This window comes from Rhipicephalus sanguineus, chromosome 11 (genome assembly GCF_013339695.2).
Source record: "Rhipicephalus sanguineus isolate Rsan-2018 chromosome 11, BIME_Rsan_1.4, whole genome shotgun sequence".
Lineage (NCBI taxonomy): Eukaryota > Metazoa > Arthropoda > Arachnida > Ixodida > Ixodidae > Rhipicephalus > Rhipicephalus sanguineus.
This window is the reverse complement of record NC_051186.1, coordinates 38,290,618-38,299,967: the sequence shown is the minus strand read 5'-3', so window position 1 is coordinate 38,299,967 and position 9,350 is coordinate 38,290,618. Positions and strand designations below refer to the sequence as shown.

At 48.4% G+C, this 9,350-nt stretch overlaps 1 long non-coding RNA gene across 1 annotated transcript; it reads right to left on the bottom strand.

Moving 5' to 3' along the window:
• Window positions 1-1,714: 1,714 nt before the first annotated feature.
• LOC125760360 (uncharacterized) lies at window positions 1,715-8,567 on the bottom strand. Its single transcript, XR_007417920.1, has 3 exons — window positions 8,100-8,567; window positions 5,234-5,915; window positions 1,715-2,737 (listed from the first exon to the last, which is right to left on the bottom strand). It is a non-coding gene; the product is annotated as an uncharacterized LOC125760360 (long non-coding RNA).
• Window positions 8,568-9,350: the final 783 nt, after the last annotated feature.

Below are 9,350 nucleotides of genomic sequence, written 5' to 3'. Positions count from 1 at the left end.
GTGTTTCCGTTGTTCTCTTTATTTTCCATCGTTTCCTATATTTCCCGGTTCCTCGTTCCCTATGTGGGCTTTCATCTTGCACGGATGGAGAAACTCAGATTTCCCTTGTCACTTTCGACATAGCCAGGGGTCCCGAAGAATCCGCCCTCAAATTCCGCTGGGTACTGGCTGTTACAGCTTTGTATCGTTATAGGTAGGTGTAAATTGGCCTTTCATAGCTCGCTAAACCCCACGATGATACATCGGCCGGCTTACCCCTAGTACGCGTGCCCAGACGAGCCACAGGGAACCGGAGCACACAACACCTGGAGAGCATGCTACAAGCCTGCTACTCGTCCAGTTTTCCTCGCAGGTACGAACATGCACAACAAAGATTTGTCGTCCTAATGTAACAAGCTTGCGTCTCTTGCATTGAGAACATCTCCAGTGCGCATACGAGACATTGACGCCACGGAGGAAGCACGCTATGTCGATGCACATTAAAGAACCCCAAGTGGTTGAAGTGATCCGAAGCTATCTGTTATCTAGAAATGTGCCTGTTGAAGAGAGTAGGTTTGTTAGGCTAGAATAAATAAGATGTAGATATTTTATTTACAGTCTTTGTGGCGTAATAATGCGGAGTACACAAGAAATACCATGCAAATGGGCCCGTAACCCATCTTTGCTCTCATGATGCAGGAGTAGCAGCGGCTAAATGTGTGAGCTCACCCATGCATCCATATATAGTATACGTAAGCAAGCGGATACGGGCCGTACCAACAGCAGCAGTGCGAGGCAACCGTTGTGTCCAGCAGCGCAGTCGCAAATGCGTCCTTGTGCTTATACCCCGCGGTGTCCACACAGACTGCTCTGTTGTACTGGCCACATTTAGCACGTAAAGCTCTGCCTCATGCTTTCGTGCATTCCTCATGGTGCGTTGGATGCACATTTTTAGGCGAAGGCTTTGTGTACGAGGCCTTGTTGAGTTGTTGCGCACTTGGGTTCTCGTGTTTTCGCCTGGAGGCACGGCCCTAAGACCAATCCGTTCCAGTATGTCACCGCCCGCCTTCATTGTCGAAAGCCTAGCGTGCTGCATCGACAAGTGTGCATCTCATAGTTCTTCTACGATGATGTGCACCCCGAATCTGAGCAGCCATTCGGTAGGGGCATTGTTAGGACAGAGTGTGGCTATTCTACCTGTGTTGTGCTTGCTTGTACCACTGGTGTTGCTTCTTTTGCTGGGCACAAGTTCCCCCCAAAACTGAGTTCATTGGAAAATTGTGTACCTGTAGTAATCAGTTTAGCAGGTATTAAAAAAGAGCGATGCTTGTTGTTTCCGGATACGCAGCGCAAGACCTCGCAAGGGAACCGCACAAACAGCAGCGACCGAGACGCAAATCCCTCGTCGCGTCGCGAAAGACGAGTAAGTCAAGTGCAATCTGCTATTGCGCTGCCTTGTGTTTCCATTCATACGTTTTAAATTATGGGCGAAGGTGACCTCCTTACTTAGTCCTTTGCGGCAATAACCTTCCGCCCGCGTTGTCGCCGGTCTGGTCCGAAACGTGTCTCCCAATTTTAGGCACCGCGCAAGACCGCACTCATAATCTCGAATTGACCGCAATATATTTATATGGCTCCGTTCTCTTCTACTCCAGTTGATTAGAGATACTTTGAAACTCTGTCTTGCCGCTCAAAACATTCACTAGGTTGGAGCGCAGGGTTTTTAGCGGACGAAGGTGTGCACGCCAGAAGCTTCCGTCCGCTGCGTTGTCTGCACAAATGCTGCATCCCTCATCTGAAGAGCTTGCTTAGGTGGTAATGGCTCGCTCGTTGTTTGTACATCCTCTCGAAAAGAGCAGAACACTATTTTAAGAAACAGAGAACAGAGACAAAGACAAAAATGACACAAAAGAGGCTCTCAACTCCAACTGAACCTTTTATTGAAGTGGAAGTCATATCTAACTGCTGCATTGACAAGCGACGCTTGCGCAGACGAGGGGGATTTTTTTTTTCGGGAAAAAAAAATTCGAGCCATCATTGTGAGAGCAAATATCATGGAAAGGCTAAAACATGACTACGCTAAGCACTAAAATACAAGCGCTGATCGACCAGGTTCAATGGGCGGCTTAGGCCGGTGCGGCCCTCAGATAAGACTACCCCCATAAGAATCACTCGTGCTTCATTAAAGTTAATCTCTTCTTTTATGGTCTGCGTAAAGCACGACGCTCACACAACCGATACGAAAAATCTAGCACGGACGACAAAAAGAAATTCCACCGAACTTGAGGCCATCCTATCCCACGCGAACACATGAACACGCGCAGACAACAACCGCTAACAACCGTTTTTGTAATGGAGAGGAGATGAAAGACGTCGACCTTTGAGCTATCACGTGAGTAGGCAACGGCACCCTAGTTCTAAAGAAAACACACGGAAGAGACAGTAAGCACACGTGTTTCCGTTTTTCTCTTTAATTTTCCATCGTTTCCTATATTTCCCGGTTCCTCGTTCCCTATGTGGGCTTTCATCTTGCACGGATGGAGAAACTCAGATTTCCCTTGTCACTTTCGACATAGCCAGGGGTCCCGAAGAATCCGCCCTCAAATTCCGCTGGGTACTGGCTGTTACAGCTTTGTATCGTTATAGGTAGGTGTAAATTGGCCTTTCATAGCTCGCTAAACCCCACGATGATACATCGGCCGGCTTACCCCTAGTACGCGTGCCCAGACGAGCCACAGGGAACCGGAGCACACAACACCTGGAGAGCATGCTACAAGCCTGCTACTCGTCCAGTTTTCCTCGCAGGTACGAACATGCACAACAAAGATTTGTCGTCCTAATGTAACAAGCTTGCGTCTCTTGCATTGAGAACATCTCCAGTGCGCATACGAGACATTGACGCCACGGAGGAAGCACGCTATGTCGATGCACATTAAAGAACCCCAAGTGGTTGAAGTGATCCGAAGCTATCTGTTATCTAGAAAGGTGCCTGCACATTAAAGAACCCCAAGTGGTTGAAGTGATCCGAAGCTATCTGTTATCTAGAAATGTGCCTGTTGAAGAGAGTAGGTTTGTTAGGCTAGAATAAATAAGATGTAGATATTTTATTTACAGTCTTTGTGGCGTAATAATGCGGAGTACACAAGAAATACCATGCAAATGGGCCCGTAACCCATCTTTGCTCTCATGATGCAGGAGTAGCAGCGGCTAAATGTGTGAGCTCACCCATGCATCCATATATAGTATACGTAAGCAAGCGGATACGGGCCGTACCAAACGCAGCAGTGCGAGGCAACCGTTGTGTCCAGCAGCGCAGTCGCAAATGCGTCCTTGTGCTTATACCCCGCGGTGTCCACACAGACTGCTCTGTTGTACTGGCCACATTTAGCACGTAAAGCTCTGCCTCATGCTTTCGTGCATTCCTCATGGTGCGTTGGATGCACATTTTTAGGCGAAGGCTTTGTGTACGAGGCCTTGTTGAGTTGTTGCGCACTTGGGTTCTCGTGTTTTCGCCTGGAGGCCACGGCCCTAAGACCAATCCGTTCCAGTATGTCACCGCCCGCCTTCATTGTCGAAAGCCTAGCGTGCTGCATCGACAAGTGTGCATCTCATAGTTCTTCTACGATGATGTGCACCCCGAATCTGAGCAGCCATTCGGTAGGGGCATTGTTAGGACAGAGTGTGGCTATTCTACCTGTGTTGTGCTTGCTTGTACCACTGGTGTTGCTTCTTTTGCTGGGCACAAGTTCCCCCAAAACTTGAGTTCATTGGAAAATTGTTTACCTGTAGTAATCAGTTTAGCAGGTATTAAAAAAGAGCGATGCTTGTTGTTTCCGGATACGCAGCGCAAGACCTCGCAAGAGAACCGCACAAACAGCAGCGACCGAGACGCACATCCCTCCTCGCGTCGCGAAAGACGAGTAAGTCAAGTGCAATCTGCTATTGCGCTGCCTTGTGTTTCCATTCATACGTTTTAAATTATGGGCGAAGGTGACCTCCTTACTTAGTCCTTTGCGGCAATAACCTTCCGCCCGCGTTGTCGCCGGTCTGGTCCGAAACGTGTCTCCCAATTTTAGGCACCGCGCAAGACCGCACTCACAATCTCGAATCGACCGCAATATATTTATATGGCTCCGTTCTCTTCTACTCCAGTTCATTAGAGATACTTTGAAACTCTGTCTTGCCGCTCAAAACATTCACTAGGTTGGAGCGCAGGGTTTTTAGCGGACGAAGGTGTGCACGCCAGAAGCTTCCGTCCGCTGCGTTGTCTGCACAAATGCTGCATCCCTCATCTGAAGAGCTTGCTTAGGTGGTAATGGCTCGCTCGTTGTTTGTACATCCTCTCGAAAAGAGCAGAACACTATTTTAAGAAACAGAGAACAGAGACAAAGACAAAAATGACACAAAAGAGGCTCTCAACTCCAACTGAACCTTTTATTGAAGTGGAAGTCATATCTAACTGCTGCCTTGACAAGCGACGCTTGCGCAGACGAGGGGGATTTTTTTTTTCGGGAAAAAAAATTCGAGCCATCATTGTGAGAGCAAATATCATGGAAAGGCTAAAACATGACTACGCTAAGCACTAAAATACAAGCGCTGATCGACCAGGTTCAATGGGCGGCTTAGGCCGGTGCGGCCCTCAGATAAGACTACCCCCATAAGAATCACTCGTGCTTCAATAAACTTAATCCCTTCTTTTCTGTTCTCGTAAAAAACGACACTCACACAACCGATACAAAAAATCTATCGCGGACGACAAAAAAAAAATTCGATCGACCTTCGGGCCATCCTATCCCAGGCGAACACATGAACACGCGCACACAACAATCAGTAACAACCGTTTTTGTAATGGACAGGAGATGAATGAAGTTGACCTTGGAGCTATCACATTTGTAGGCAACGGCACCCTAGTTCTAAAGAAAACACACGGAAGAGACAGTAAGCGCACGTGTTTCCGTTGTTCTCTTTAATTTTCCATCGTTTCCTATATTTCCCGGTTCCTCGTTCCCTATGTGGGCTTTCATCTTGCACGGATGGAGAAACTCAGATTTCCCTTGTCACTTTCGACATAGCCAGGGGTCCCGAAGAATCCGCCCTCAAATTCCGCTGGGTACTGGCTGTTACAGCTTTGTATCGTTATAGGTAGGTGTAAATTGGCCTTTCATAGCTCGCTAAACCCCACGATGATACATCGGCCGAATTAACCCTAGTACGCGTGCCCAGACGAGCCACAGGGAACCGGAGCACACAACACCTGGAGAGCATGCCACAAGCCTGCTACTCGTCCAGTTTTCCTCGCAGGTACGAACATGCACAACAAAGATTTGTCGTCCTAATGTAACAAGCTTGCGTCTCTTGCATTGAGAACATCTCCAGTGCGCATACGAGACATTGACGCCACGGAGGAAGCACGCTGACGGAACCCTACGGATATTTCGATTGAGTCCGCCGCAGGGTTTACGGTGCTCGTCTGCTGACCCCAAAAGCTTGGGTGCGAACCCAGCTGTGGTCTTCGCATTTTGGTGGAGTCGAAATGCTAGAGGGTCCCGCACTCCACGATGTCGATGCACATTAAAGAACCCCAAGTGGTTGAAGTGATCCGAAGCTATCTGTTATCTAGAAAGGTGCCTGTTGAAGAGAGTAGGTTTGTTAGGCTAAAATAAATAAGATGTAGATATTTTATTTACAGTCTTTGTGGCGTAATAATGCGGAGTACACAAGAAATACCATGCAAATGGGCCGGTAACCCATCTTTGCTCTCATGGTGCAGGAGCAGCAGCGGCTAAATGTGTGAGCTCACCCATGCATCCATATATAGTATACGTAAGCAAGCGGATACGGGCCGTACCAACGGCAGCAGTGCGAGGCAACCGTTGAGTCCAGCAGCGCAATCGCAAATGCGCCCTTGTGCTTATACCCCGCGGTGTCCACACAGACTGCTCTGTTGTACTCAAGGAGGTTTAAATAAAACTTGCTGGAGTGGAGGCCGCCTATACTTACCAATGGGCCGCAGTGAAGCCGCGCCGCGCGCGCGGCGGCCATCTTGCCATAGGCAAGGAACGGGAGCCAAAGCGCGCCCGCCGCGCTGACCGCGTCTTTCCGCCGTGGTTTTTAATGGTTCTAATGGCGAACATTAAGGGAGGAGTTGTCAAGAATAAGAAGCGAAATCACAGATAAGAATGCTGGCAGTTTTATTCTGTTTCTTTTGGCGTTTTCCTTGCAAGCATGCAGGGCCTGTATCACTGTTTTTTTTTTTATAATTATCCTCGTAAGAGCAGACCTCACTTCTCGGCATTCATTTTCCTGTTTATTTCGTTCGTCATGTGACGGAGTCTTATGCATATATGGAGTTCGGCCACTTTCTTTGAGCGGAATATAAATGTGGGTCCAAAGCACCACACTCGGTATGCTCATCGAGAATGATATATATTCGTCAAGGCTTGAAAGCCATCTCTTTTCTCAAGACAAGCTCAAAATCTCCAAAGGAATAGTTTTAGCTTTGCATGGACGTGCTTCAAGGGCATTCAGCTTGCAGTCGACACTATTTCGTAGCCTCGGCCGCTCTCTTACCCTGTCAATGAATCAATTAAAAACGCCCAAGTGGCATAAGTCATAAGTATAAGCCAACGAGCATAGTCTGTCATAATGTATTCCAGTCCCAAAGTCCGCATATATCTAACCGTTTAGTCACCCACAATCTCAACATGTTTTCTCATTTGTCATCAACAATCAAAGTACAGTAGAGTTTTTGTGCGGCATTTGGCTAGCTTTTTCGAGATAGTGACTCATCTGTGAAGCCAGCATTTCCTTTGATGGAATTCTGTACACCGTTCTCGTATAGAGCGCTCTGCTGACAGTGCGCGATTAAACTTCGTGCGTACGTACTCGTAAGCTGGTGGAGAATAGAAGTGCAGCGTTAACGCAAACGCCCGCAGTTCGGATGGAATACGTGCCTTTCTGGTCTTTTTTTGCCCTAGGGGTTGCTGTATGTATGGGGGAAGACTGCAGTGAACACCCCCCTGCCCTACTCAGACATGAGCTTTTGATCCTTGATCTCCTTTATTATCGCTTGAGGATCGAGCCTCGCTCTTTTTGGTTAGTGTGCAATTTTTCTGCTGCAGAATTTTCATCTTGAGCTGTTTTATCTCTTCTTGGAAAAGATGAAGCATTTCTTCGTAATGCTGCCGTATAGGTGATGCAAAACTGTCACATCTTCAACAACTTTTTTCAATTTGAACGCATCTAACGGCCGGAGTACCCCTGGGCGATCGGTTAGGTCGCCTTATTTGCAGCTGCAAAGAGCACTGCACAGTTCAGACCTGCTGGTTTTACTCGCTGCACTGCATAAAGCAAATACAAATATAACGAAAAAATGCACGAATGTCAGAAAAAACAGGTCCTTGTATATTGCCCAAATGACGTTACTTAACCTCGTAGTTGCGAGCTACCCTTTTATAGCACAAACAGGGCAACCGATAACGAAATCTCGCCTATTTATATAGTTTCAATGAATAACAAGCGGTGCGTTATTTTCCTATTCGCGCTCCGCACCAGTGGTATCAACAAGCACAAGAATGTGTATCACTGGGTTTTGCAAGTGTTTTACAAATGCGTCAAGCACAGCTAGTCGAAGAACTCCCAGGTCGCAGCCTAGTCCGGTCGAAACAATTTGGCGAAAAGTGCCTCTAACATATGCGATCGCCGTCTTTTGTCTTCCAGACTTCCCGTCAAACCGCCTGCCCCGACGTGCTTCGAACATTTGAGCCCTTACGAAACCGGTTAGGAAAAAAGAATGACCGTCAGATGTGAAATTAGAGACAGATTGCGGGCTGTCAGCATATGTTCCGGCATATAGAGAAGTTTTCATCGAGCTCGAAATGTTCTGCTTACAACTGAAACTTCATCCCAGAGTACCTTTTCGCTCGATTAATACAGCCGTACGCAACGCACAATGTATCCAACAACGTCCGGACGCCACCACGCCAGAGAACAGCTAGAACATCTATGCGGCCGCTGCAGCATGCGTTGCCGGGAAGGCGCGCTTTCTGCCTATGGCAAGATGGCGGCACGCGGCTTCAGCTGAGGGGCGCCTCCTCCACTCCAGCAAATTTTATTTTAACCTCCTTGGTTGTACTGGCCACATTTGGCACGTAAAGCCTCATGCTTTCCTGCATTCCTCATGGTGCGCTGGATGCACATTTTTAGGCGAAGGCTTTGTGTACGAGGCCTTGTTTAGTTGTTGCGCACTTGGGTTCTCGTGTTTTCACCTGGAGCCATGGCCCTAAGACCAATCCGTTCCAGTGTGTCACCGCCCGCCTTCATTGTCGAAAGCCTAGCGTGCTGCATCGACAAGTGCGCATCTCATAGTTCTTCTACGATGATGTGCACCCCGAATCTGAGAAGCCATTCGGTAGGGGCATTGTTAGGACAGAGTGTGGCTATTCTACCTGTGTTGTGCTTGCTTGTACCACTGGTGTTGCTTCTTTTGCTGGGCACAAGTTCCCCCCAAAACTGAGTTCATTGGAAAATTGTTTACCTGTAGTAATCAGTTTAGCAGGCATTAAAAAAGAGCGATGCTTGTTGTTTCCGGATACGCAGCGCAAGAAGTCCTCGGAAGAGAACCGCACAAACAGCAGCGATCGAGACGTACATCCCTCTTCGAAGCGCGAAAAACGAGTAAGTGAAGTGCAATCTGCTATTGCGCTGTCTTGTGTTTCCATTCATACTATAATGAAGAAAGGAAGACGTTGAAGACACGGGCTCAGCTATCATCATCGCGAGAGAAAGGCACGAGATCGGCGTTGGAACACCACCATCTTGTTCTACCTGCGTACTTTTCCGAGCTACCACCCGTTCGTTCGGCTCGCCCAATAAACCTCTTTACATTTGGTGGAGGTGCTGGGTACCCACATCGCCTGCACCCTGGAACTACGATCCCGCACATTGCAGCCGACCATGCAAGTCGATGCTTCCCAACAGGCACCACCTCTCGCGGCCGCCGTTTGCCCCGGCTCGGTTCGCCAGCGAGACCCCCCGATATTTGCGGGAACGGAAGATCAGGACGTCGAGGACTGGCTGTCGTCCTTCGAAAAAGTTAGTGGACCCAACAGGTGGGATGACGCTGCTAAATTAGGCATCGTGAACTTTTACCTGGCTAACGTGGCGAAGCTATGGTATACTAACCACGAGTCCGAGTTCGAGAACTGGTCCGCTTTCAAGGATGCAATATCCGCAGTTTTCGGTCGCCCTGCCGTGCGGAAGTTACGCGCAGAACAACGGCTGCGTACTCGGGCACAAGAACCAGGTGAAACGTTTACCGCCTACATCGAAGACATAATCGATCTCTGCAGGCGCGTCGATGCCTCAATGAG